This window comes from Danio rerio, chromosome 19 (assembly GCF_049306965.1).
Source record: "Danio rerio strain Tuebingen ecotype United States chromosome 19, GRCz12tu, whole genome shotgun sequence".
NCBI classification, from domain to species: domain Eukaryota; kingdom Metazoa; phylum Chordata; class Actinopteri; order Cypriniformes; family Danionidae; genus Danio; species Danio rerio.
The window spans coordinates 24,159,175-24,186,425 of record NC_133194.1 but is presented as its reverse complement, the minus strand read 5'-3'; the positions used below and the strand labels follow the sequence as shown (position 1 = coordinate 24,186,425).

General features: G+C 34.0%; 1 protein-coding gene across 4 annotated transcripts in view; it reads left to right on the top strand.

The window, feature by feature from the left end:
* The first annotated feature begins 14,615 nt into the window (after window positions 1–14,615).
* znf516 (zinc finger protein 516) overlaps window positions 14,616–27,251 on the top strand; it is a 72,376-nt gene continuing 59,740 nt past the window's right edge. For 2 of the 4 annotated variants that reach the window (XM_073930384.1, XM_073930385.1), the window contains exon 1: window positions 14,616–14,878. The gene's annotated coding sequence lies outside the window, so the exon portion shown is untranslated. Of the gene's footprint in view, window positions 14,879–16,611; window positions 16,842–27,251 lie in introns of those variants that run through there. The other 2 variants (XM_005169989.6, XM_005169991.6) reach the window with 1 other exon arrangement.

Below are 27,251 nucleotides of genomic sequence, written 5' to 3'. Positions count from 1 at the left end.
TTGTGCTAGATTAACTCTTACCACATTCTGAGTTGGAGGGCTGGTTGTGACCACTTTGTGAGCTGGAGGACTGGAGTCGGCCATCTTGTGAGCTGGAGGACTGGAGTCGGCCATCTTGTGAGCTGGAGGACTGGAGTCGGCCATCTTGTGAGCTGGAGGACTGGAGTCGGCCATCTTGTGAGCTGGAGGACTGGAGTCGGCCATCTTGTGAGCTGGAGGACTGGAGTCGGCCATCTTGTGAGCTGGGAGTGTGGTGATGGAATGAGCAGCAAGCCCCGTTGCCAACGGGTCTTGCTGTCCTTTGCCCCCCCCAAAAAATATTTAGGGGTGTCCTCCACCTCTCCTACAGTGAAGGGGGACCCACTCATTTGAAGTGCAAGATCAATATAACCTTCTAGAGTCCCGTGGGGGTCATGCAAAGGCATTGTGGAATATAGGGGCTCAGAAAGTCCTCCACGAAAGAAAATCATTAGGCATAAGTCATCCAAAGATGTTAAATGGGCTACCTGGATGAAGTCCTCCACGTATTCCTCTATAGACCGGGCTTCCTGACGCAGACACATGATCTTGATACCCGCTGAATCCATTGTGTGGCCGAGTCTTCTGTAACGCCGGGGAGTGACACCAACAACAGAAGGTAGGATCCAATATGCAGGTTTAATCTTTGTCAGGCAAGCAATGGTCAATACAGGTATAAACAGGTATGTGCGGGCAAATCCAGAGTCGAAGTCAGTAAACAGGCAATGGGTCGAAAGACAGGCGGCTAAAACGGATAACTAGGATACAAAGCTAGGTTCAGACACGGAAAAACAAGACAGGGAGAAACGCGTTGAAATGTCACTAAACGGTAAACAAGACTCGGCAAACTGAAGGGGTGAATGTGTGGCTTAAATAGTGTGTGTTAATCAGTCTCTGAAAGTCCTCAGGTGTGCAAATGTAATCACGCTGGATGAGTGAGCAGGTGTGAGTGTCTAGGAGAAGTGCATGTATGCATATGTAGTCCAGAAGAAGGCAGATATGTAGTTTTATGAGTGAGTGTTTACCAGCGACATCTGGTGGTTGTTCGCTGGTGAACATGACAGTTACATAGTACGCAAACAAATATTTTGACCAAATGAACTTTTATTTTGGATGCAATTAATCTTTAATCTTCCATTAATCTTCCAGCGCTAATTTTAAATGATAGCTTTTCTGTTCTTTAGATTGTTTTTTTATTATTACAGCTTGTTGTAGGTTTCTTTACAATAAAGCAGTAAATTGAGGGAAAATAATGTTGCTGCGTAGCATAGATGGTTAAATAAGATATTAAATTCATCAAATATCAGAGATGTTTTATTTGTTTTTAATATGTTATTTGTAAACACAAAAAAATAAACAAAATAATTTTATTAACTTTTCAATTTGTATAATCTAAGGAGTTTTTCGAAAGTTTTAATGTTCTCAACATTTAATTACTTTATTAAATGACTTTGTCAAATCTGTACAAACACAATATTGGGGTAATATTTTACAATACATTTTTGTTAGGTTTGTCCATATTTTACAGTGTTGTGTTGCAACAACACGGCATTTTTTGAGCATTTGGGTGTTTTGTGTGTATGTTGGAAAACATTATTGTACTTTTGTACTTTTAATGCACTCTGATCCGGTCACAGTAGGCGCAGTAGGTAGTGCTGTCGCCACACTGCAAGAAGGTCGCTGGTTCGAGCCTCGGCTGGGTCAGTTGGTATTTCTGAGTGGAGCTTGCATGTTTTCCCTGCGTTCGCGTGGGTATCCTCCGGGTACAGAAAGATTCTGTAAAATTTTAAAAACTACAATTATAATACAATTATTATATTATATTATATTATATTATATTATATTATATTATATTATATTATATTATATTATTGTTAATAATATATATATATATATATATATATATATATATATATATATATATATATATATATATATATATATATATATTTATAATATATATATTTCATATTATAGGTGGACAGAAAAAAAATAATTTAATCTAGATTAAAATGGCTCACTTGAATTCTGCCAAAGGCATTTAGAATATGTGTGCTATATACTGTACCAAAATAATAAGTCTTTGAGAACTGGTTTCAGGTGGCGCATTAGACCCGGGGCTCATCTCCTGTTTCCAAAATGCATCACAAACTGCTTGAGAAACTGTTCTACTATGATAATTGGTGATGAAAATAAATGATGTTCTATAAGATGTACTTGTGTTTACTAACTGTTTATTCAGTTAAAATCTGAATTTTTAACTGTAGGCCTATACATAAGCTCGAAACAGCAATTTTTGATTACCTTAATCCCACTAAAGTCATAACTGAACTAAACAGAAATGGAATTAAGATGTGTAGTATGCTTATATAAGTGGCATCGTTGAAGTAAACACTGTGATCAAATTGTTACCAACAATTAGGACTTTTCGCCATAATTTCCGACAAGATCCACATATGCGGCTATCAGTAAAGGACCGTACACACAAACACAAACACATACACACACATTGCGGAAAAAAAAAAAAATTGGCGTGCGTTATTAAATTCAATATCACTCTCACCAGTCCTTACTCCTAATTTGAATCTAATACCCATTTGTCGCGGGAATGAATGAAACGTTCATTAGTTAAAATAAAACTGCCGAACTGCAGTTAAAGTCAGGCATTCTGCTTATTTGATTCAGAAGGGCACTTTTATGTCAGACTCCCCACCAGTCAAGTATATATATATATATATATATATATATATATATATATATATATATATATATATATATATATATATATATATATATATATATATATATATATATTATTAGCTTGCCTGTTTATTTTTTTCCCAATTTCTGTTTAACGAAAAGAAGATTTTTATTTTTTTCAACACATTTCTAAACATAATAGTTTTAACAACTCATTTCTAATGATTTATTTTATCTTTGCCATTATGACAGTAGATAATATTTTACTAGATATTTTTCAAGCCACTTCAATACACTTCTATACAGCTTAAAGTGACATTTAAAGGCAAGGTTAATGTAATTAGACAAGTTATTTTATGTCGATGGGTTATTCTGTAGAGACTTGAAAAAAAAAAAAAAAAAAAAAAAATATATATATATATATATATATATATATATATATATATATATATATATATATATATATATATATATATATATATATATGTAGCTTAAAGGGGCTAATAATTTTGACCTTAAAACAGTTTAAAAACTGCTTTTATTCTAGCTGAAATAAAACAAATAAGACTTTCTTCAGAAGAAAACAATATTATCAGACATACTGTGAAAATGTCCTTGTTCTGTTAAACATCATTTGGGAAATATTAAAAAAATAAAAATAATTTAAAGGAGGTTTTTATAATTCTAATTTCAACTAAAATGAGCATTTTTCTCAGCCTCCTATGTTTATGTTTAGTTATTTCAATTTAAAGGCAATATAAATAACTTATTCGTCATTATGGAAGTATAAATATAAGTATATAATTACTGAGCCTACACACAGGAGTCAGAGAAAAATGCTAATTTTAGAAGAAAATATCAGATGGCTTTTAAAGGCTTTTTTTTTTTTGCATCTGAATTCTACATTTAACAAATGTTTTTTTCTTATACTTGCACCCCACAAATAATTAACTAAACATTGTTTCAAAGCTAAAAAAACAGCATGACTGACTTGTGAACATAACACCTAAATGAGAAAACTCACAAATACTTGAGCGAGGTGCACCTTAATTGTCTCAGGATTGAACTGGGGTCTGGCTGTTTTGGTCTGAATAGATTAGTCCCCAGGTCAAAGTTTGTCAGTCCACCCTCCCCCTCCCCCCGTCATGAAATATTCACCATGCTCTGCTGTCGTCAAAGACACAGCAAATCACAAAACAAGGGATTAAAGCTGAAGGGTTAAGTCTGTAACATGTGGGTTTGAAATGTTTTTAACCTATGAGAAACCAAAAACGCATGTGCAAAGGGGCTGACCTATTTTTAGACTTCCTTTTCCTGCAACATTCTATACAAAACACAATTCATCATTTTTGCTACAAAACTGATGTCACTGATAGACTATATGTCCTCTTTAAAGTAGTTTCCTGTTTTACTACAGTGCTGGAGATTGCGTCATTCCACATGAAACGCCTCGATTTAAGCGCTCAGAGTTATAAATGAGCTGACTGAACAAGTTATTTTGTTGTCTCTATAAAGCGCACAGTCGGAGGTGAACAGGAAAAGCATTCTACACTTCTTGATGGAGCTGGTGAACTCTGACCCGCTGGAAGAATATTCACATGCATCCTCCCCCTACTTCTCCTTCTTCAAACTAACTCAGAGTCAAAGTTGTTCCGCTCTGAGCTGCTGCTGCTGCTACTGCTGGGGAAAACAACAGGTTGCTGTTTTCAGACTAGTTCACATTTTCAAGACATAAAAGAATCAGCGCTATCAAATGATTAATCGTGATTAAACGTGTCCTAAACAAAAGTATTTTTGACATGATATATGTTTCTGTGCTGTGTATATTTTAAACATGCAGTTGAATTATTAGCCCCCTGTTAATTTCCACCCCCCTCCCCCCAACTTTTTTGTTTAACAGAAAGAAAGATTTTTTTTCAACACATTTCTAAATATAATAGTTTTAATAACTCATTTCTAATAACTGACTTAATTGATCTTTACCCTGATGACAGCAAATAATATTTTTCTAGATATTTTTCAAGACACTTCTATACAGCTTCAAGGCTTAACTAGGTTAATTAGGTTAACTAGGCAGGTTAGGGTAATTAGGCAAGATATTGTATAACAATGGTTTGTTCTGAAGACAATCAAAAAAGAAAAAAATTAAAGGGGCTAAAATTTTTATCTTAACATTGTTCCTAAAAGAAATAAAACTGCTTTTATTTTAGCCAAAAAGAAAAAGAAAAAAAATAAAATAAAAAAATAAGACTTTAGAAGAAAAAATATGATCTTACATACTGTGAAAATGTCTTTGCTCTGTTAAACATCGTTTGACAAATATTTAAAAAAGAGAAAAAAATTCTAAGGGGGGCTAATAATTCTGACTTCAAATTTATATATATATATATATATATATATATATATATATATATATATATATATATATATATATATATATATATATATATATATATATATATATATACACACACACAACCAGCAAGAAAAGTAAAAATAACAAGTATTCTTTTGTTAAGGCTAAAGTGTGTCTAATCTAAAATCTAACAAAGAGGCGGTAAAATATAAACAATAACATACAGTATTTTAAACCCAACCTACACATACTTAAGCTCAAAAGTATTTTGTGTTTCTGTTCAAAAGCAGCATTTTTTATTTAAACGTGAAGATTTATCGTATTTCACATGTGATAATTTACACATCCTTTCCCCCTTGTGTCCAGACTTCTGTGTGTGAAGTTTGGTGTGTGTCTGAGAGGAATAGAGGGGTGAAAGAGTTCAGAATTGCTCTACCCCCATCAAAAAAAAAAATTAAAAAAATTAAAAAAAAATAAAAAAAAAATCCATAGACTCACTCTCCATCTACAAAAAAAACAAAACAAAATCAAGCCCTTAAAAGGGTCCGAGAAACTTGTAACCAGGCCACACTAATTGTTAAGCAAAGCATACAAAATGATTAGAATGCATAAAAGATGTGTTCAAAATATCAAGCAAAACCCTGAATGAAAGAGAGAGAGAGAGAGAGAGAGAGAGAGAGAGAGAGAGAGAGAGAGAGAAAGAGAGAGAGGTCCATGAGTTGGGACTTAAAATTGGTACAATGGTGCAATAGTGCTACATTTCAGTGCACTACTTATGAGGCTGTCAGCACTGTCTAATCAGTTATTTATATAGTCTACAATAACAATAACATATGCGAATACTCCTTGTTATATATATCCTAGTAATGTTACTGAGTATATTCAGACAGCCTCTATACTTGAAAACTTTTATTGCTAATAATTGAACATAGTCCAAAATAAATGAACTGATCAAATTTTAAATCAGTAATATCATTATAAGTTCATTCAATTTTCTGACATTTCTAATGTGTTTAACAGATTGCTCTTACCATTCAACCTCATGTAAGTTGAATAACACATTTATAAAGATATTCCTATATTAAACTTGTATATATGTGTGTGTGTGGTTGGTAAAAAAGAAAGTCTTGATTTGACTACAAAATTGTAAATGTGTTACAATTTATTTCATTTATCTTAGATCAAAAATAAGAACAGAAGCATAACCCCAACTCATATAGCCAACTTTTCTGCAAAAACTGGACTACATTCACTCAACCAGGTAAATATTGCACAGCCAATTTCCAGATGCTCCTGACTTGTTAGATAAGCAGTTCTATGTAGATGGAGATTTACTGTTACTGGTTAATGACCACAGAAATTTACTTTTGTTTTAATCAGCAAGTTGAAGACAAGTGAGATGCTGCGATCCGCTACCTGCTTTCCTACCTGGGAGAATCATCTCAGGAGCTTATTGAAGACTACCAGGTACATTAAAACTGTCTAAATTACTTTTTTACTATGGATATGTAAGGTTATCTAAATGTTGAAGACATGTTAATATTTTTATCCCCCAAAATTGTTAGTTTTGGCTAACTTTTAAAAACTTTAAGCAACAGAGCACAGGTCCTAACATCAATACAGTCTATTACATCATAAATCAAGAGATAACATTGATAACATTGTAACTAACAGTACAGTAGTTTAATCATTTTGCACTTATTTGTGTATTTCACAGCATGTCAAAAGACCTGCTAAGAGACTGTTTCACCAATCGTTGTGAAGATCATTGTACTAGGCAGTACTACAAAAGAGGAACACTTAACACCATAATTTATTTAACATTTTGAAGTAAAGATTACTCAAGATAACTAAAAAAGATAACTAAGATAACTTTTATTTTGGATCAAAAATTAATCTATAAAAGGCGATGCAGTGGCGCAGTAGGTATTGCTGTCGCCTCACAGTAAGAAGGTCACTGGTTTGAGCCTCAGCTGGATCAGTTAACGTTTCTGTATGGGGTTTGCATGTTCTCCCTGCATTCGCGTGGGTTTCCTCCAGGCGCTCCTGTTTCCCCCACAGTCCAAAGACATGCGATACAGGTGAATTGGGTAGGCTAAATTGTACATAGTGAATGAGTGTGTATGGTTGTTTCCCAGAGATGGGTTGCAACTGGAAGGGCATCCGCTGCATAAAACATATGCTGGATAAATTGGCGGTGGTGACCCCAGATTGATAAAGGGACTAAGCCGAAAAGAAAGTGATTGAATGAATGAATAAATCTATAAATAGTAATATATTAAATGGATGACTTAAGTAAGTTTTCGGGGTCACCACAGTGGAATGAACCGTCAACTTATGTTGCACATTTTAGGGCAGCGGATGCTCTTCCAGCCGCAACCCATCTCTGGGAAACATCCACACACAAACTCACACACTATGGACAATTTAGCTTACCCAATTCACTTGTACCGCAGGTCTTTGGACTGTGGGGGAAACTGGAGTACCCAGAGGAAACCCACGCGAACGCAGAGAGAACATGCAAACTCCTCACAGAAAGGTCGCACAGAAAGGCAGAGGATAAGGAACCAGTAAACCAGCGATCTTCTCTCTTCTCGCTGTGAGGCGACAATACTACCTACTGCACCACTGCATCGCCCAAATAAATCTAACTTAACAATTTTAATTATATGTTCAAAAAATTGTGGTTATTTTTGTGGCTTTTACTTGGCACAGCGTTGAAGGTGTACTAGTCTTTTCTGAGTTTTTTTCTTTTTTAAGTAAACCCTACTCCTCATTTTTTACAGTTGATAATAAAAAAAAGAAATAAATAATACAAAATGTGCATACCAATACATGCAATCTCCAAAAATGCTAAAAACATTAAAAACAACAGAATGACATAGAAAAAAAAAAATTACAAATGTTTTTACGAACAAAAAAATGCTTAAAGTCATCAGTCATCTTTTACTCACCCTCCATTTGTTCCAAACCTGTTTGAGATTCTATCTTCTGTTAATTCAATTACATATATAAACAATATAAGAGAACTCAATAAATGTAAATAATAATACATTATTAAAATTCTAAATTGTGTTTGCCATTATTCATCACACTGTGAGTTAAAGTAACTATTAATGACTTAATTTTCATTAAAGTAAAGTCTGTATGAACTGGACATTGCTGAGACTTTTATTTCAGTATGTTGATGTACTTCCAACTCATTCATTCATTCATTTTCCTTTGGCTTAGTCATTTATTTATCAGGGGTCACCACAGTGGAATGAACCATCAACTATTCTGGCATACAGTATGTTCTACACAGCAGATGAGTTTCCAGCCGCAACCCAGTACTGGAAAACATCCTTACACTCTCTCATTTACACACTCATAAGGCCAATTTTGTTTCCACGATTCATAGTGCATGTCTTCTGACTTTGGGGGAAATCTGAGAAAACGAACATGGGGAGATCATGCAAACTCCACACAAAAATGCCATCTGTCCCAACTGGGACTCGAACCAGTGACCTTCTTGCTGTGAGGTGACAGTGCTAACTAGTGAGCCTGGACTTGAATATTGAGTAGGGGGTGGGGCTTACTTTTTTTGCAAATCATATCAAACTAATGGTAATAGGGGCATGGTGAAGAATATTATGGCTGAAGCCGTCAAACTGACTTTAACAGAGAATGGGCCAACATTAAATGGTCAGAATTTGATTAAAGATTACCAAAAACCAACATATTTTTCATTGGATTAACTTTCACAGACTAGTTTGTTTACATAAAAATTAACAATGTGCATTGTCATAATGCTTATTGTGAGTTAAAGTAACTATTAATGACTCAATTTTCATTAACGTAAAGTCTGTATGAACTGGACGTTGCTGAGACTTTTATTTCAGTATGTTGATGTACTTCCAACTCATTCATTCATTAATTTCTTCCAACTCATTCATTCATAACTTAACGTTAATGAAAATTAAGTCATTAATAGTTACTTTAACTCACAATAAGCATTATGACAATGTGCAACAAAATAAGCATTATGACAAAGATGAACAAATACTGTTATTTAAATGTATTGTTCATTGCATGCTTGTGTTAGTATAACTAACCTTAACTAGAACCTTGTGGTAAAGTGTTATCATGTTTTTAAAGCGAGTACTCCCAAAATCACCTTCTGTAAATGTATTGCAAAGCTAATTCAAAATATCACCTACAAAACGTTAGCAAAGCATACATAGTTAGCCACTTGATAATGATGTGAACGCGTTGATTACTGATCAAAGCTGTGTGCCAGAGGTGTAGCGGGTGGTTAATGACAGGGTGAGTCTGGGATTAAATATGAGATGGGTAAATGGAGATGAGGGAGTCGGGTTGCATGTGTTTTCAGCTCTACTGTTCATACTGGAGCATTGTGAGCAGGCCGAGGGGGAGGCCCTGGAGCCCAGCGGCGGACGCAAGCGACAGCTGTCACAGCCTCTGCTGAGAGCCGCTAATGACCACGCTTCACATAGGTGTCCTGCAACAGCTCCAGCCAAACAGCAACTGCATTATCCCTTTCTGCATGGCAGGCCTGAAGATTACGTAACCCAGGGCTAAAATTATACAATGGCGATTAACTTTGACTACTGACTTAAAATTGAGGGAAAAAAATTAGGAAGAGTAAATAGAAGAATTGCTGTTTAAAACATATAAATCATATGATTTAAGGACTGAAATTTTCTTTTGACTTTTATATGAAAATCTAAAATAAAAGTTAAGCCAAAGTGTGTCTACACTTAGATTAGTTGACTTTATTTTGAAAAAAATAGTAAACCTGTTGCCTTAAAAGGTAAAAACCAAAAGTTAAGGCAACTCAAAACAATTGTGGAAACCGATTGCAACAAACCATATAAGTTCAAAAACTAATCCTAATGAGTACTGTGAACTTAATCCATTTGAGTGCACAAGGCAATTTGAGCTCAGTAAAACCCAATAAATCAAGAGAACTCAAACCAACTGAGTACTGTAAAACCCAATAAGTTAAAGCAGCTCAAACTGTTTGAGGAAACAGATTGCTACAAACCATTTGGGTTAAAAAAAAAAAAAAAAAAACTAATCTAAATGAGTTCTGTGAACTTATTCCATTTAAGTTGGTATTTAATTAACTCATCTTGAACACTGAGTTCAAAACTCTTTTCAAATGAGTAGAATTAACTTTCAGTCAATTTTGAGTTAACTTAATTCATTTCATTAGATAAAGTTGACTGTTGGGTTTTACAGTGTATGTCAGGGGTGTCAAATTAGTTAAGTTACGACTCTACTTCAACACAAATGCCGCGGTTACACTAGAGTTTGAGCATGAGAAATCCTGTTGTATGGCACTGGGGGTGGGATTAAACAAGATGATTAGACATTTAAAAAAGCAAGCGATTGGTCCATATTTTAAATTACTGTCCAGAGAGGTCATGTTTTGATCTTCGATTGGTCTCACGCAGTCATGTGATGCAATTTCGCAGGTCAGAGTTCACCAAGCTTGAACTATTCAACGCAGCGAACTGCAAAACGTATGGGTTGTTTTCACATGACGTCAATTCAGATGGAAGGCAGGAAGTGATTTTTCTACAGGAATTGCATTCAGAACATCAAAATGTTTCTGTTTTATGTTGTATACAATTGTTTAAATCGGCCAAAATAAGAAATGGCGAACAGCTTTTATAGAACTCCAAAGGTTTTTGCTCATAAAGGGGGTAAAGTTCAAGAAACTTGCTGAAAAACGGTAGAAAAGGTGGCATGTAATAAACATTTATTCACAGAGCTAGCTATGTTTATAAATATGTTAACGTGTTATTTAAAAATCAGATACAAACATCACCACACTTATACAAAATCCAGGAGAATATAAATCACATACCCTGCCATGTAATCGCTACATTACCATCTTGTTTTCCAATTATTCAAGTCTTTACTGGCGTTTCAACAGAATGAACAACTGTAAAGGGAACATTGAGATGTGCGGCAGCGGTGAATGTTTGTTTATAGTAAGTTTATTGACAGAACAAAAAAGAAAATGCTGCCTTCAGACAAAACTAGATGGTTATTATTGTGGAGCATTTTTCCCCTTACAAAAATAAATAAATAATAATGTAGACTATGCATCCATGGTTTTGTATGTGTTCATCCAGTCTGATCTCACGAGGAAACGTAAGTATTTTACGTTTTGTCAGTTTATAGTGGCTAATTGGCACGAATTTGTTCGAGTTGAGTCGTACAACAATGTATGATTTTTAAAAGTAAGCATGGCCCCAACCCCACCCCTAAACCCAACTGCCATGGTGATGGGCAAATCGTACTAAATTGTACGAATTAGATCCGCTAATTCATACGAACTAGCCAATAAATAAAAAAAAGTTACGGATTGCCGTGAAATTGAGTTGGTTTATCTGTTTGTGATGTTTGTGATGTCTGGAAGATATCTACATGGGGAATAAACTATAGTAATTTATATTGAACATGTTTTTGAACCACATAAAGTGTATAATGTGTATAACTCATTGTTAATGAATGCTACAGAATTATTAATATAATTAATGGAGACAGTTTAAATCAAGTACTGTAATTATCTATAATATGCTTCCAAACACTTTTTTATAGTATTTACTAGTATTTTTCATGTAATGTAATTATACAGTATGTACTGCATCGATGACAGGCAAATATATTTTAGTTCAGTAGAAAACTCGGCCTTCTCCATGATATAAGGATCATGCCAAGTATATGTGGTAATTTTCTTTTTATCTCTCCTTTGAAATATGGTTAAAATTGCAAAAATACAGACTTTCCACTATGTCTCCCATTTAATTTTCAGTGGAAGTCTGTTGGGCGAAAAGTCCAGTGTGACCGCGACTTTACCTGAAGATTTTAAACAAGCCTGAAGGACTCAATTAGCTTGATCAAGTGTGTTTAATTAGGGTTGGAACTAGGGCTTCCAGGAATTTAAGACCTATGAACTATGTAATTAGTTATAAAAACTAAGTTAAATCAACTCAAAAGTTTCCTTTTTTTTACAGCGTAATGCTAATTCTCGCAGAACTGAAAATAATAAAAAGTAGGTTGTGTAACAAATATTTAACTAATATTTAAAATATGAAAGTATATAATAAAGACCACACACTATGGCCAATTTAATCCAATTCAACTATAGCGCATATGCTTGGACATGCAAATCCCACACAGATATGCTGACCCAGCCGGTGAGGAGAGGCGACAGTGCTAACCACTGAGCCACCGTGCCACATAGACACTTACAGTTGAAGTCAGAATTATTATGCCCCCCTTTGACTTTTTTTTAATTTTTTGAATATTTCCAAGATAATGTTAAACAGAGCGAAGAATTTTCACAGTATGTCTGAAAATATTTTTTTCTTTTGGAGAAAGTCTTATTTATTTTATTTCGCCTAAAAAAAGCAGTTTTGAATTTTTTTAAAAAACATTTTAGGGTCAAAATTATTAGCCCTTTTAAGCAATTTTTTTCCTAAAGTCTACAGAACAAACTGTCGTTATACAATAACTTACCTAATTACCCCTATTAACCTAATTAACATGGTTAAGCCTTTAGAACTTTAAGCTGCATTGAAGTGTCTTGAAAAATATCTAGTCAAATAATATTAACTTTCATCATGGCAAAGATAAAATAAATCAGTTATTAGAAATTAATTTGTAAAACTGTTATGTTTAGAAATGTGATGAAAAAATATCTTCGTTAAACTGAAATTGGGGAAAAAAATAAACAGAGGGGCTAATAATTCAGGGGGCTAATAATTCTGACTGCAACTGTATGTTAAAGCTTAAATTAGTTAGCTCTGTTAACTCTTTTTACTCTCCATGTCTATCCAAACCTGTTAGTGTTTTTTCCAATGTTGAACACAAAGAAAGCTGTAAAGAATGTTGCAAAGCAACAGACATTGACATCCATATTATGTTAGATGTTAGTGGCTGCTGTTTAAAACATTCTACAGAATATTTTTTTTTTTTGTATTCAGCGAAAGATAGAAATTTATAAAAGTACAGAACCCCTTGAGCGTGAGTAAATGGTTGAAGAGATTTAGTGGGAATGCAAATGTTTTGGGTTGTTATATTGTTAAAAATCAAAGAATAACCCACAATCCATAAAAAACATAGTGAATGAATCAAATGTATATTTGACGCTATTTGGATATTTGGATTATTATTCAATTTAATAATAATAATAACCCTGATAACCCAGATTAATAAAGGGACTAAGCCGAAAAGAAAACGAATGAGTGAATATTAATAATAATAATAATAATAATAATAATAATAATAATAATAATAATGAAACTGTCAAATTATTGTTATGTACAGTATATAACATTATACATATATAATATATATATATTAATTTACAACAGTCTCTGAGGTTCTATATGGTGTTGGTTCACTTCCGAATAATAACCATTTCATATTCCTATATTACAAGAAAAATTTACAAATATACTCCACCAAGAACATACTCATCCTGTATCACCTTAAGTATACCTTAAGTATTTTGGTAACCAAACTCATTCAGTGGACATTGGGTTTCCTAATACTGGGTTGTGGCTGGAAGGGCATTCGCTGTGTAAAACATATGCTGATAAATTATATAAAATGGGAGCAACTTTTGACCTTGAAATGTTCGAAAAAGTTAATTTATTATTATTTTTAATAGTTTAAAGTAGCACGTTTGTGTTATATAAGGTACAAAATCCTTGTAATATACTATGAGCATGTGTTCTGTCATTTTACACACTTATTTCTCTATAATATTTTAATGCATTATATTATTTATAATATAATTGTTTATTATATATAAACTTAAAAGTCAATAAAAGTCATTTTGTAAAACGGTAGAGTTGAATTTTCAACATTAAAAGTCAACAGAGCAGAGATCAAGGTTGCAAAATGCAGACTGCAACTGTAAATAAATGGAAAAACACAAAAAACAAAAACAAAAAAAAGAACAACTTGTGAACAAAAAGCCAGATCTTATTTTTTACAGTGCATGTGTTTTAAATAAACATTTTTTTAAACAGTTTTATCCACTAAAATAAGAGTTTGGACAGCTAAAATCTTTATTAATAGAAAGATAACGTATTTATTTGAAAAAAAAAACTAAATAAATTTAATATATTTTAAATATCTCTTGATTTTTCCTTTTTACTAATTGTATTTAAGATTTTCCCCTGACATATTAAATTAGGTGTACACATTTGAACAGTAATCTTGAGTTATTTGTTAGAGTAGTCCAGTTTTGGCTTACTGAATAATCTAATGTAAACGCACACGTAGAGAATATCATTATATAGGCTATGACATTATACAAACACAATAACCTGAAATACAGAAAAAAAGAACATCACATGTCCTTGACCCATATTAATCACAATCCTCAACTGTCAGACATCATGCATTATCGCTTTGTAGACAGAGCCTGGAGCATTCCAAGTGTTCTCAACAGCAGACTTCTGCATCACCCAACTTTATGCTGAACAAACAATAGTCAATGAAAGAGGGAGGAACCATTGCCGCTCCAGGTGTCGCACCAAACACACGGGCCACTTCGCTGTCCATCCGTCTCGATCTGGATCAACGTCGTGTCGTGTCATCACATTGTTTCCTCGAACTGCAAAACCTACACGATCCGATCGCTTTGATTTGCGATTTCAACGCCGAAGTCGTCCGGAAACTGCGGATGCCACTCAGTTTGCCATCATCTCGGAGTGTCACCTTGCGTTTGTGCCGTTGCCCCACAACTTCATTACGTCATTTTTATGGACCGAGGTAAGTTTCGAATCGCATTCTGAGAAAAGAATCGATCATAAACAGTAGGATCGCATGATCGTACATGGTGTTATTAATAGTTCGCGACTTTGAAGGGAGATCGGACGGGAGATTCCGCTTGCTGTCGTGATGCGAATAGGCATTGTTTCAGCGAAGCTCTAATTGAGATTAGATTAAGATTAGAGATCAATCTAGTGACAACTCACTTTATATGACAGTCGCTCTTGGAATGATTGCTTTCTTTGTGGTTGAATAGCAGAACATAAAACAGCCTATCGTGTCGCGCACACACTCACACACATAACCTCTGCCATAACCCATTCTGTTTGTCCATGCGCTATTTTTAGGAAGTTTCTCTTCTGAAGAGCCTACCATTGAACCGTCTGTATATAAATGTAATTCAATGGAGTTTGACGATTTCGAGTGTTCAGGTCATTGCATACTAATTCAATTGATGGGTATTTCAGTATACGTTGTGGAAGAAATATTTCGAAACAAGAAATCCTTATTGTGTTTGCTGCACTCTGCTGACGAGATGATCATTGAGATTGGCTACGTGCAACATAACAAGAAAGCAAGCATTTTTTTTTTTAGCAAAGGGTGTGTTAGACAATGACGTTTGCATATACGGATAACGAGTTTTAACATAGCTACTTTTTAGAACCGTATAAAATGCAGTTATTCTGTTGGCCCTGACTTTGTTGTAAACAAACAACTTAAACTGGTGTAATATTTAATTGCTGCATTTAATTATAAAATAGCATATTGTCGTGATATAAAGTATTTTTACTTGTAATATAATGAGTCAGGTTAATGTGCTTTGATTCATTAAAATGAATCGACTCGAAAGAGTCACTTCAAGGATTAGTACTCAGATGTCGTTTATGGGTGCGTTGTTGATTTGCTAAACGAGTTGGTTCATCTTGGAGAGTCCTACTTCGTGATTCGAACGATCTTACACTGAATCGACTCAAAAGAGAATCATAATCAGGAATGTTTATTAGTGTTTGCTGTAATGTAATTAAGTAAACTGAGATTCTGAAAATGCGCATTTAAGAACCGATAGCGGGAACGATCATTTTTTTGTGTGTTGTTGTTAAACCTGCTTTAAACACGATTTACTTTTTATATGTGATCATTTAAGTCTCTTTTATAGATAGGCTATATTTTAATAAAAAAAATAATGCGACTTTGACCCCGAATACATTTAATTGAATGTTTTCTTGGCTTTTAGATTTGTACAGCGCAGAAACAACAATTTATTTACACACTTAATTTACCAACATCCACTTTATGCATTTCAGATCGTGCATTCCACTTTAAATATGAACTAAGAACCGACCCTAACTCAGCAAACAGCTGTGCATTTAAATGATAAACTTGTTGATGCAGAGCAACACACGATCCATCACTGGAAACCAATTATTTTAGATGGAAAAACATGGAATGCAATGCCCAGCATTAAATTAGGTTATCAGCTATCTTCCATCATTGTATCGATTTTTTTTTTTTTGACATGATTACTTTCAAAAATCAAAGCTATTATTAGACATTTTGCATATTTTTTTTTCTTTCGTACAATAGCGATCAATAGCTTCGGATGGTCTTAAATCTAAACCCAATGTTACTTTGAGAGCTAATACAGACTAGGGCGGGGCTTTGCTGCTTTACTTTTTTGTTTTGTTCAGTTTTTTTTTCCTCCCCTCTCCCTGAAAGCTTGTCGGATGCTTGTCAGTTCGCATTTAGCTTACCATTATCAAGGCTCAAAGCCTGTAGAGGACGACGGACTGCGATTTACAGGGAGTTTTTGGATAACGGTCCCGTTGAATTGGGATCTTCACTATACAGGGATAAGGAATATGCGAATGAAACATTTGCAACACAGCAGAGGATGTTCGTGCTTCCTAAAGAATGTGCATGACTGATCTTTCACATAAGGACACTTCATGAATAAAAGCATATGGTAAGGCATTTTATGGTTTTATCAAACTAATTAGTGTGTAGACATATTGGCCAAATAGTATTTTTGATACGCGAAGCAGCTGTAACAAATCGCTAAAGTTGAGAAAACAGGTTTACGGTATTATCAAAATATTTTTATTCTAACTAAATCCTGCTACTTATGTTTGCATGCTCATTTTCATACAGGGAAGACTACTTATTGTACTTATTAGCTTGGAAACAAACTGTTTAACTGGTTTTGCTGTTGTTTGATAAGGATAATGAGCCGAATGAAAGGGAGGAGGACGTGTAAGCATTATTATCATGGCTGTCATGGTGCCAGGGAACATCTGCTGGTGCGAAGCTGAGAGTTCATGTAACAGTCAAACAACTTGAGGGAGGTTTCGTGATAAATGGCCCAACAGGCATGTTCAGGGCTCTTTTGTTGTGTTATTAGGTGAATTTGCTGGCATAAGGGCTGCTGCTGGAATGGCGTCAGCATACTAGTTAATACCCCTGTGCTTTGTGATGGGCAGGGGGGGCTCTGTTTTTGACCAACACGACTTTGAATGGGATACTTTTGCATGTAGGAAAGGGTTGCTGATGGCTTTGCTGATTTTATATATATATATATATATATATATATATATATATATATATATATATATATATATATATATATATATATATATAATTTTTTAAAATTATTATTATTATTATTATTATTTTATTTGTTTATTTTTTAAACAACAATTGGGAAACTTTTTGGCCTATTTGTCAGACTCATGAGTCACGTGAGCAACAAATAATAATAAAAAATTAATAAACCAAATAAATAAAAAATATATAGAAACATGCTGCTGAGTTTAAAAACACACACACACTTGTGTTGTTTATAACCTAATTTTACCTAAAAAAAAAAAAAAAAAAAAAGTTTGGCACTGCGCCCAAACAAATTCCTACTGAAAGCTCATCTTTTGAGAGATTAAACTAAAATTTAAAACATAACCTTTATTTTTATTTATTTCTTCTTTATTTTATTATTATTTTATTTGGTAACTATTAAATATTTTATTTTTAGATTTATATTTTAAACGTATATATTTATAGTTTTACTTTTTTATAGTAATTTGCTTTGGGAAATATATTTCATCTCAAAATTGAATATAAGATCCTTGTGAATGTTTATAACAATAGAAATATGGTAAATCAAAATAGGGGGTTTAAAACATAACAACAGTTTTAAAAACAAAACCAAACAAAGCAAAAGCCATGTTTTTCTAAAAATAGTTAACGCAGATACGTGACTACTTACAGCAACAAATGCATATTTTACAGTTGTCATGAGGCAGTCGAGTGTTTAAAAAAGCAGCTAGTTATTCTTTCTCGACAGATAACATCCTCACCTTGCAGCAGCGGTGGGAGAAATTTGCATGAGCCTTTACTAAAGTTACTTCCCTATTATGTGCAGCTGGTTACTGTTCTCTGCCTCAATGAAGCAAGTTGTTTACACGGCTTCAGTTCACGCACTACACACCTTTTGACAGTGCAAATCAAACAAACTCCAGCACGTTCATTCGGGACTAAAAGAGTGGGTGTTGTACTGCTTGTTTGAGACCTAGGAAATCTCAGCCGTGACTTTTTAGAAAAGGGGTAAGATGTTTAGTGCTTTGTTCTTTCTCTGAGAAGCACCAACATGTTGAAATGTCCAGCATTTTTGTATTTCAAGACTATTTGGGGGGTGGTGGATTGGGGGGATTGTTAAAAAAGTAATTAACAGGTAGTTAATTTGGTTTAACAACTGCTTAAATGTAATGGATTTTTAGAATTTGTCCAATTGTTTTCCATCAATGAGCACAGAATGTCAGTAGTCTTATTTGTAGCCTTATTAAATATCTAGAATTTTTGGATTTCGAGATGATATATATATATATATATATATATATATATATATATATATATATATATATATATATATATATATATACATATTTTTTTTTTTTTGTCTATGAGAATGCAATGAACAAATTTAAATCTACAGTGAGTATAAAACAAGGCTGAATAGTTGTTGGATTTTGAATGGAACCAAAGCTGTTTATTCCAGATGTCTGGTTCTCCAGTCTCATTTTCTTTCCTTCTATTTTCAAGTTTTTGTTCAAAAAGTGATTACCAGGTAATAAATGTGTTATAACTACTGCATACATATATATTTGAGTACTGTTCAATCCCCTAAAAACATTATTGAACTCAAAATATAGTGCTCATTAACTGGGGGAAAAATTGTTTGAGGTTTTTGGAAGACTAGTTTTATTTATTTTTTTAACTGAAACCAAGCATTTATTCCAGATATTCAGCTCTCAAATCCCTTTTTTCCTTTCTATTTTCAAGGTTTTGTTTAAAAAGTGATTAACATCTAATAAATGTGTTGTAATTACTGCATAGAGATAATTGAGAACTACACAATCTCTAAAAACTTTATTAAACTCAAATATAGTGTACTCATTAACTGGAAAAAAATATATATTTAAATATATATATATATATATATATATATATATATATATATATATATATATATATATATATATATATATATATATATATATATATATATATATTTTTTTTTTTTTTTTTTTTTTTCCAAGACTGGTTTTAATTTTTTTGAATCTGAAATGGAAACTAAGCTCTTTATTTCAAATATTTGGGCCTCCAATCATTTTTCTTTCTTTCTTTCTTCCTATAGGTTTTTGTTCAAAAAGTCATTAACAGCTAATAAATGTGTCATAACTACTGCGTAAATATAGTTGTGTGTACTATACCAGGCGTTCTCAATTTCTATGAGGTCCGGTGTCCTGCAGGTTTTACAGTAGCTCCAACCCCAAGGTAGCTAATCAAGCTCTTACTTGGCTTTCTAGAAACATCTTTCCAGGTCTGTTGGAGGTAAGTTGGAGCTAAAATCTGCAGGACACCGAACCTCCAGGATCGTGTTCGAGAACCCCTGTACTATACAATCTCCTACAACACATTATTGAGCTTAAAATATAGTACATTGATTAACCTAATAAATAAAATGGGGGATTATTTTCAAGAATAGTTAAAATTATTTTAGATTTGAAATGCAAACTAAGCTGTTTATTTCAGAAATCCATGTCTCCAATCCTTTATTTCCTTTCTGTTTTCAAGTTTACTAATAATAAAAAAAATGTTTGTAATTTTTCAAGACTAGTTTATTTTATTTTGGATTTAAATCTAAACTAAGCTCTATATTCCAAATATCTATGTCTCCAATGCTTTTTTGTTTTCTTTTTCTATTTGAAAAGCTGTTTTCAAAAAGTGATTAACAGGTAATAAATGTTTCATAACTACTGCATAAACAATTGAGTATTATACTTTCCCTTAAAAACTGTATTGGACTCAGAATATAGGGCTCAGTATTTTTATTTGAGATTTTTTCAAGACTAGTTTAAATAATTTTGGGATTTAAAATGTTAACTAAGCTTAAAATAAAGTACATTCATTATCTGAAAAACAATTGTGTGATTTTTTACAAGACTAGTTAAAATTCTTTTGGATTTGAAATAGAAACTAAGTTCTTTATTTCAGAAATCAGTCTCTCTAATCCTTATATTTTAAATACAACCCAGTATATATATATATATCCAGAAAATTAAATAACATTGAACAAGTATCTAGTCTTAATTCCATGCTGTCCTTTTGTTGTCAGACTATTTTGGCTCTGTTTATGGCTTGAACTTGCGGTGACCTTGCGTAGTTGACCCTGTACGTCCCCTCGACATTCTACTATGACTTAACAAGCATTTTCCAGTCCTCGCGCAACCCTTAATAGCCCAAGATCCGCTGGCTGTAGGATAGGACCATTAACATTATCAGTGGCTTTGAGTACAGGCAGTGGGGAGAGGCTAAAACAAAAGGCACAAGGGTGGCATTGTGAAGGATCAGCAGTAGATTACTGGAATTCTTTTTCCATGGCCCGAATAAGCTTCTAGTTCCCCCATCTGGACACATGAGAAAAGCTTACATTTGCAACTTTAATATTTTAATACCTTTGTTATACTGAAGCAATTCGAGGCTGCTTAGCTATTAGTGTCATTTGGATTCAGAAGATGTAATAACGGGCGTCGTGAATGTAAGACCCTTTTGCCGTAATGTTTTATGATGCAATCTGTTGATTATTTAAACATTTATAGCAGGGAAACAGATTTTATGAGTTGACTTTATTGCTACAGTACTGGTAATGCGTATTATGGCATGTCACAAAGCTGTTAAATGTTTCATTGATGCATCATTACTTCTCTTTGCTCATTAAATCAAACACACATACGCTCATGTACACAAATAGATAAGATGAGAGATGGAGGACTGTTGGCTAAAATGCAGTTTTACCAGTTCTGGATTGATTTGAATAACTGTCTGTTTGATAAACAGCTGACTGTTGTGTATTTTGGTGTAATAGAATCATAATCAGGAAAATGGTTTCATGTGCAGTGTTCGGTTCGAATTACAACTTGCCATGTATCCTTAAGAGCAATAATTGTGAAGTGAATATTAATATATTTTCTGACGTAAGCAGTTGTTGCATTAAAGGGATGATATTTTGCAACATAGGCTCATTCTGAAAACGGGACCCTATACACATATATGGAGATCACGACTTATGTAGCCTAATGTACATATGGCTGATTTTCGTCTTTAAATTGAACGCTATGGGGCAGTATGATATCGTTCCTTTTGGCGCTTACCAGCTGACCGCTTACCTCCATATGGACAACTTTCTCGCTGTTACAAGTTTGTCCGGTTAGCTCGCAATGTCCGTCGACAGACTTGAGATGCAAAGAAGAGTAAACCATGATGATGGGGTTTGAATCTGGTGAAGAACGTTTCCAGAAAGCGGGTCAGACAAAAACAGAAGCCAAAAAAGTAAAATAAACAAGGTAATAACAGAGTGAAAATGTGGTGTCTGTCCACCGAAACTGTCGGTTGGGTTTAGGGAAGGAGGAGGGTGGGTCAGTTGATCTGTCAGTCAGTTAGTCAGTCAGTCAGTCAGTCAGTAAGTAATTCAGTGTGAATCTACACTGGTCTCACGGTTCGGTTACGATTATTATCATGCCATGAAATCAGTTCAATATGATACCTCAGTCTATTACAGGGCATTGACAATGCGTTCCATTCACACTTTTAAATTTTACTTCACAGCACAACAATTCTTGTATTAAAATGTAAAAATATGTTTATATTTATAAATTATTTGTTTTACAATTTTGTCTTATAAAATAAGCAGTCAGATATATGAACTGTACCTTTAAAAACTCAAGTACAGGCAAATTAACAAACGTAAATATTGTAACTCTCAGTTTCTGAATGTTGGAGCAAGTTCTTACACCCTTTTGATTGGTCACGTACTCAACAGAAAGGGATGCGATTGGCTCTAAAACTCTGGTGCAGTTCACCAATGAGTGACACTGATAAACGGCAGCTGCGATCACAGCTGATCCATTATAGATGCGGAGCGGAAAGCTCGCTCTGCAAACACGCACTTATGTCTGTATCCAGAAGTATCAATATAACAGCCGAGATGAGAGAAAAAGTTACCTCGCGCCAGCAGGTCAAATGACCACACTCAGGGAGAGAGAGCCCGAATTTGAGCTTACTTTCATTTTCTCAATAGCAGTGAAATAGCAGGGCTCCTGTTGTACCTTCAGCGTTAATGAAAGACTGTCCAGCAAACACACACGCAGTAAATTGTCCAGAGTTTCTGTGTTTTTAAGTAGTTGGAGCATTTTAATTACTCACACTCGCCTCCTTCGCGATAGTACGCTACCACAATATAGGCCATATGAAATAATTTACACCAGTACGTAATAAGTAGCTATGATCTATTACTGAACTGATATTGAATTGTCCGTGTCTGCATTGAAGTGCACCGAAGAAACAGTTTGACAACCCTATTTCAGTCAGTCGACTGCGGCCTCTGGTGGATTTATAGGATGTATTTCTCGATCTCCAGAAATGTATGTAGTAGTACATTTTCAGAATATTTCTGGGTTGATATTTTGTCATTATTTATGTCATTTAACACACCCAAATGACTAATTTCTTCAGCAGTGTCAACAGTAGTGTCAACAACACAGGAATACAAAAAATAGTAGAATATATCAGTTCTGGTTAAATAAGAAAATCACATCTTTCTCTCTCTTTCTCTGTGTGAGTGGGTTTTGTGTGTGTGTGTGTATGTGTGTAAAAAGAGATAATAGTTGCAGTCTTCTAAAAAATAATCATTCAATTTATTGAATTAGCAAACAAACTGTTTGATTGATAGACTCAGTAACTCACTTAAAAAGACTTCACTTATTTCATTACTGTATGATTCAGCATTTTTAAATGAATCTTTTGAATGAATGATTCTGTGACGTGCATTTTTACTGCCGTAACACAATACTGCCGTAATTATGTAATAATACAACCTTTTTTGAAGCGTGAAGTTACATTTGAGTGGTGATAAGTTAAAAAGTGAGAATTGATTCCTCAATCTGAATGTAAAGAAAGCAGCTTTAAAGTATGATTCATTTTCAGTTACAATTTTAAAATCTGTTTCTATTAGAACTCTCAAGAATTTATGCTATTACTTTAGGCCAGAAATCAACAGACTGAATAGAGGAAATAAATTGGAAAAGATTTATAGTATAAATGACCATACACACTTATAACCACACACTTATTACATAATCATCAAAAACCAATCATGGTTGGAAGATGTTTAACAATCAGAGTGTATTTATTTATTTTTATTTTTTGTCAAGCCACATTTCATCTTGACCTGGTTTTGCTTGAAATTATGTTGGAATATTTCAGGTTTGATTATTTCGAAACACTGAGTTTCGCTTGTGCAGCTTTAATATTAATTTATCTAAAATCATATTGTAGATTATATTAAAAAAGTCATGGTCACCATTCACTTTCATGGTGTTGAAAGAGCAGTTTGGAAATACTACTATAAATCATCTTTGTATGTTATGTGGAATTGATTTGACAGTCAATACATTTTCATTTTAGGGTGAACAATCCTTTAAATTAGCTATTTCTTCAATAAAGAGTGTGTATTGGAATATGCACTTTAAAAATAATAGGTTGATTCAACCCCATTAAATATTGACAAATGTACATTGCAACAATTGGGTTTGTCAAAGTTTGACCTAAAATAGGTTAAAACAACCCAGCATTTTATAGACTGCAATTAGTTTAGACAGATATCGTCAATTTATATGCTACCAAAGTTTAACACTCACACAACATTGAATTAGTAATTGTGCCAAGGCAGCGATAGGCAAGCGATAATTCTAATATCACCAAAACACCTAACTACATCTTAACTGACAACACAGCTGACATGACTATTGAGTTTGCATGTAAAATAACTTAATAGTTATTAGTTAGAGGTGACTATATTGTCATTAGCAATGATGACTGTGGTAATTTGCATGCAAATGACACATAAGTAATCCAGTGCTATTATAAAGCACTAAAGTCTCACTTGTATTTATTGCTTAATTCCTACTGGACACCACAGAGCACCCTAGCACAAAAAAGTCCACAGGCGATAGTCATAGCAATAGTAAAACTTATTATAAATGCATTCAGCTATCTGTAGCTGAATAAAAGACAGATAGATATGTTTTGACTGATGAAATGTGTGCACGTTGAGCAATATTTTTAGGGATGTGTTGTAGTAAAAAAAGTGATATTGCACAACTTTGGGGGAAATTTTGTAATAATAAATAAACAAAATTCTGCCGAACATGTTTTTGAGATGGTTCCTTGGTGGGTAAACGAACCCTCCGGTCTTCTGTATTATTAGCTACTGTGCTATTAGCTAGTTGCTATTTTATTGGCTGATATGGCTGAACTCTCTTGAGTAATCAGTAAGAAACTTTGATATTGAATGATATTATGCAGCACTGTAACCTAGTTTTGAGCATGTTTTTTAGATGTTTTTTGGTGGTTAAATGAATCCCCCACTTTGTTTTTGGGAAACATGCTTATTTTACATCTCTTAGGTAGAAATTTTAGTTTTGCCATTTTTTTAATCTAATCAGCTACAGGGAGCTCTTTTAGCTTAGCTTAGTATAGCAAAAATCATTGAAACAAATTAGACCATTAGCATCTCACTCAAAAATGAAAATTGAAATGGAAAAAAGTATGACATTTTCACACATTAAAACATAAATTAGATGTTGTGTCAACATTTACACACTGCCGCCAAATCCTTAGTCCATCCTTCTTTTTTTTTTTTTTTTCTAAAGCCGTAGCAAGCATTTCAGATTTATTTTGACAATTCAGAAAAACCGAACAACAGCAAGCCAATATAAGAATGGGGTCTGAAAAATAAATCCACATCATCTTGCAGCACAGAGCATTTTATGACAAATAAAGTGTGGAATATAAAGACAAATTGTGGTTGATGGTTGAGAGTGATTCTATTGGAGCCTATTGTATGCTGTTTCAATGCCTGGTGTGTTCCATGCACCTTTCCCATGCCACTGTTGGTGTGTGTGTGTGTGTGTGTTTGTCCATACCATTGACATACTGCCAGTTTCTGTTCAGGATCAACTCAATAGACCCAATAATTCCTCTTTCTTTCTTCATCATTCACTTGCTCGTTAGTTGTTTCAAACCTTCATGACCAGGGCCGGAGTGGGACTCCTTTTCAGCCCTGGAGTTTCAAGCCTCAGACCGGCCCACCTCAGTTAACGATTGACTATATTAAAATAAGGTCATTTCCAATTCAGTTTCTAATTACACTATCACGTCTTTTTTGAGTAAACAGCTGCTTTAGAACTTCAAATGTTCAACAACCCTAAATAAATATGAAAAAATAAATGACTCAAACCCGGGTCGGTGGCATCATAACCTAACGTGCTAACCACTAGACGACAACAGCAGTACATTGAGAAGTAACTTATCTGAGATATATCATAATTAACCTGCAGGCTGCATCTTGCTCACGTGAAAATAGATAAAAAGAGCAGAGCTGCAGTAAAAATATTGAATAAGAAGACTGTGGTCAAGTACATAAATAAATTAATTTAAAAAGTGTGACTGCTGAGAGCAACAGATTCTGGGGCTAGGGACACCGGCCCTCGAGGCCAAAAAACGGACCGGCCCACCTGGAATTCTCCCGGTCCTCCCGATTAGCCAATCCGGGCCTGTTTATGACTTTCTTTCTTCATTTGAACACAAAAGAATACATTTTAAAGAAAGCTGGAAACATTTAACTATTGTCACCCATAGTATTTGTTTTCTTCTTCCAACTCAGGCACATTGTGAAAATGTGCCAAATATGTCCGTGGAGGTACATCCAACAAATACCGATGTGTATGCTTTTTCAGATTGTTATGTTTTCTAACTTTGCTAGACCCGTAACAATAAATAAAATAAAATTTAAACAAATAGGACGCCTCTAAATTAACGAGGACTCCTCATCTCCTGTTCAAACGAAAAAAACAACAACAACAAAGACGATTGACCAAAGAAATAACATAAAATCAATTTATTTGATATTTAACTTTAAAGGAGACATAAAAATCTAAAGGTAAAGCCAAAATAACAAACAAAAAACTCAACAACTAACTAAGTTTTAAACCCTCTTACCTGCACATGAAATAAAACAAATGAAACAACATTCACTTACATCCTTACTAACCACAAAACAAAAAGGCACCCTACTCATCACATGCGTCTCCGTATTGATCTCAATAATAGCCAACACTCAGCATTAAATTTTGACAATATTGCTGAGCAAATACAACAAAAGTTTTTCCGCAAATAAACAAAACAAGACGGGCAAGGGGAGACTCTCTGAACGATGTTCCGGTCTGGTTTAAATGAACTTCACCAACACGCCGGCACGCTTCCACGTGTCAACACCTGATTTACTGCACCTGTGCTCTCTTTATGAAACCTGTCAGAAAGACAGTAGATAGAGGCCGAGAGAAGAGAACCACAACAAACAAAGGCATACACAATAACACATAGAAAAACTCACTACTTCAAACAAAATAACTTCTTTTGTATTATTGTATTAATCAAAGAGAAATACAAAACACAGATCACTAATTTCTCTCGCGAGTGCCATTCGCACCTGCTCTTCTCGCGTAAATACAACAGAGGTCACTGTCAACTGACTGACTGACCGATCAACTGACCCACCCACCTCCTTCCCTAAACCTAAACGATAGTGTTTTCAAATTGACCTGCCTACCCACTTCCCTAAACTCAACCGACAGTTTTAAAAAGCAATCTAGAAAAAGAAAAGCCCTAACCTGATTTTTACCACGTTTTCAGATTTTACCACATTCTTACCCTATTATTTACTTGTCTATTTTATTTTTATTTTTTGGCTTTGGTTTTTGTCTTA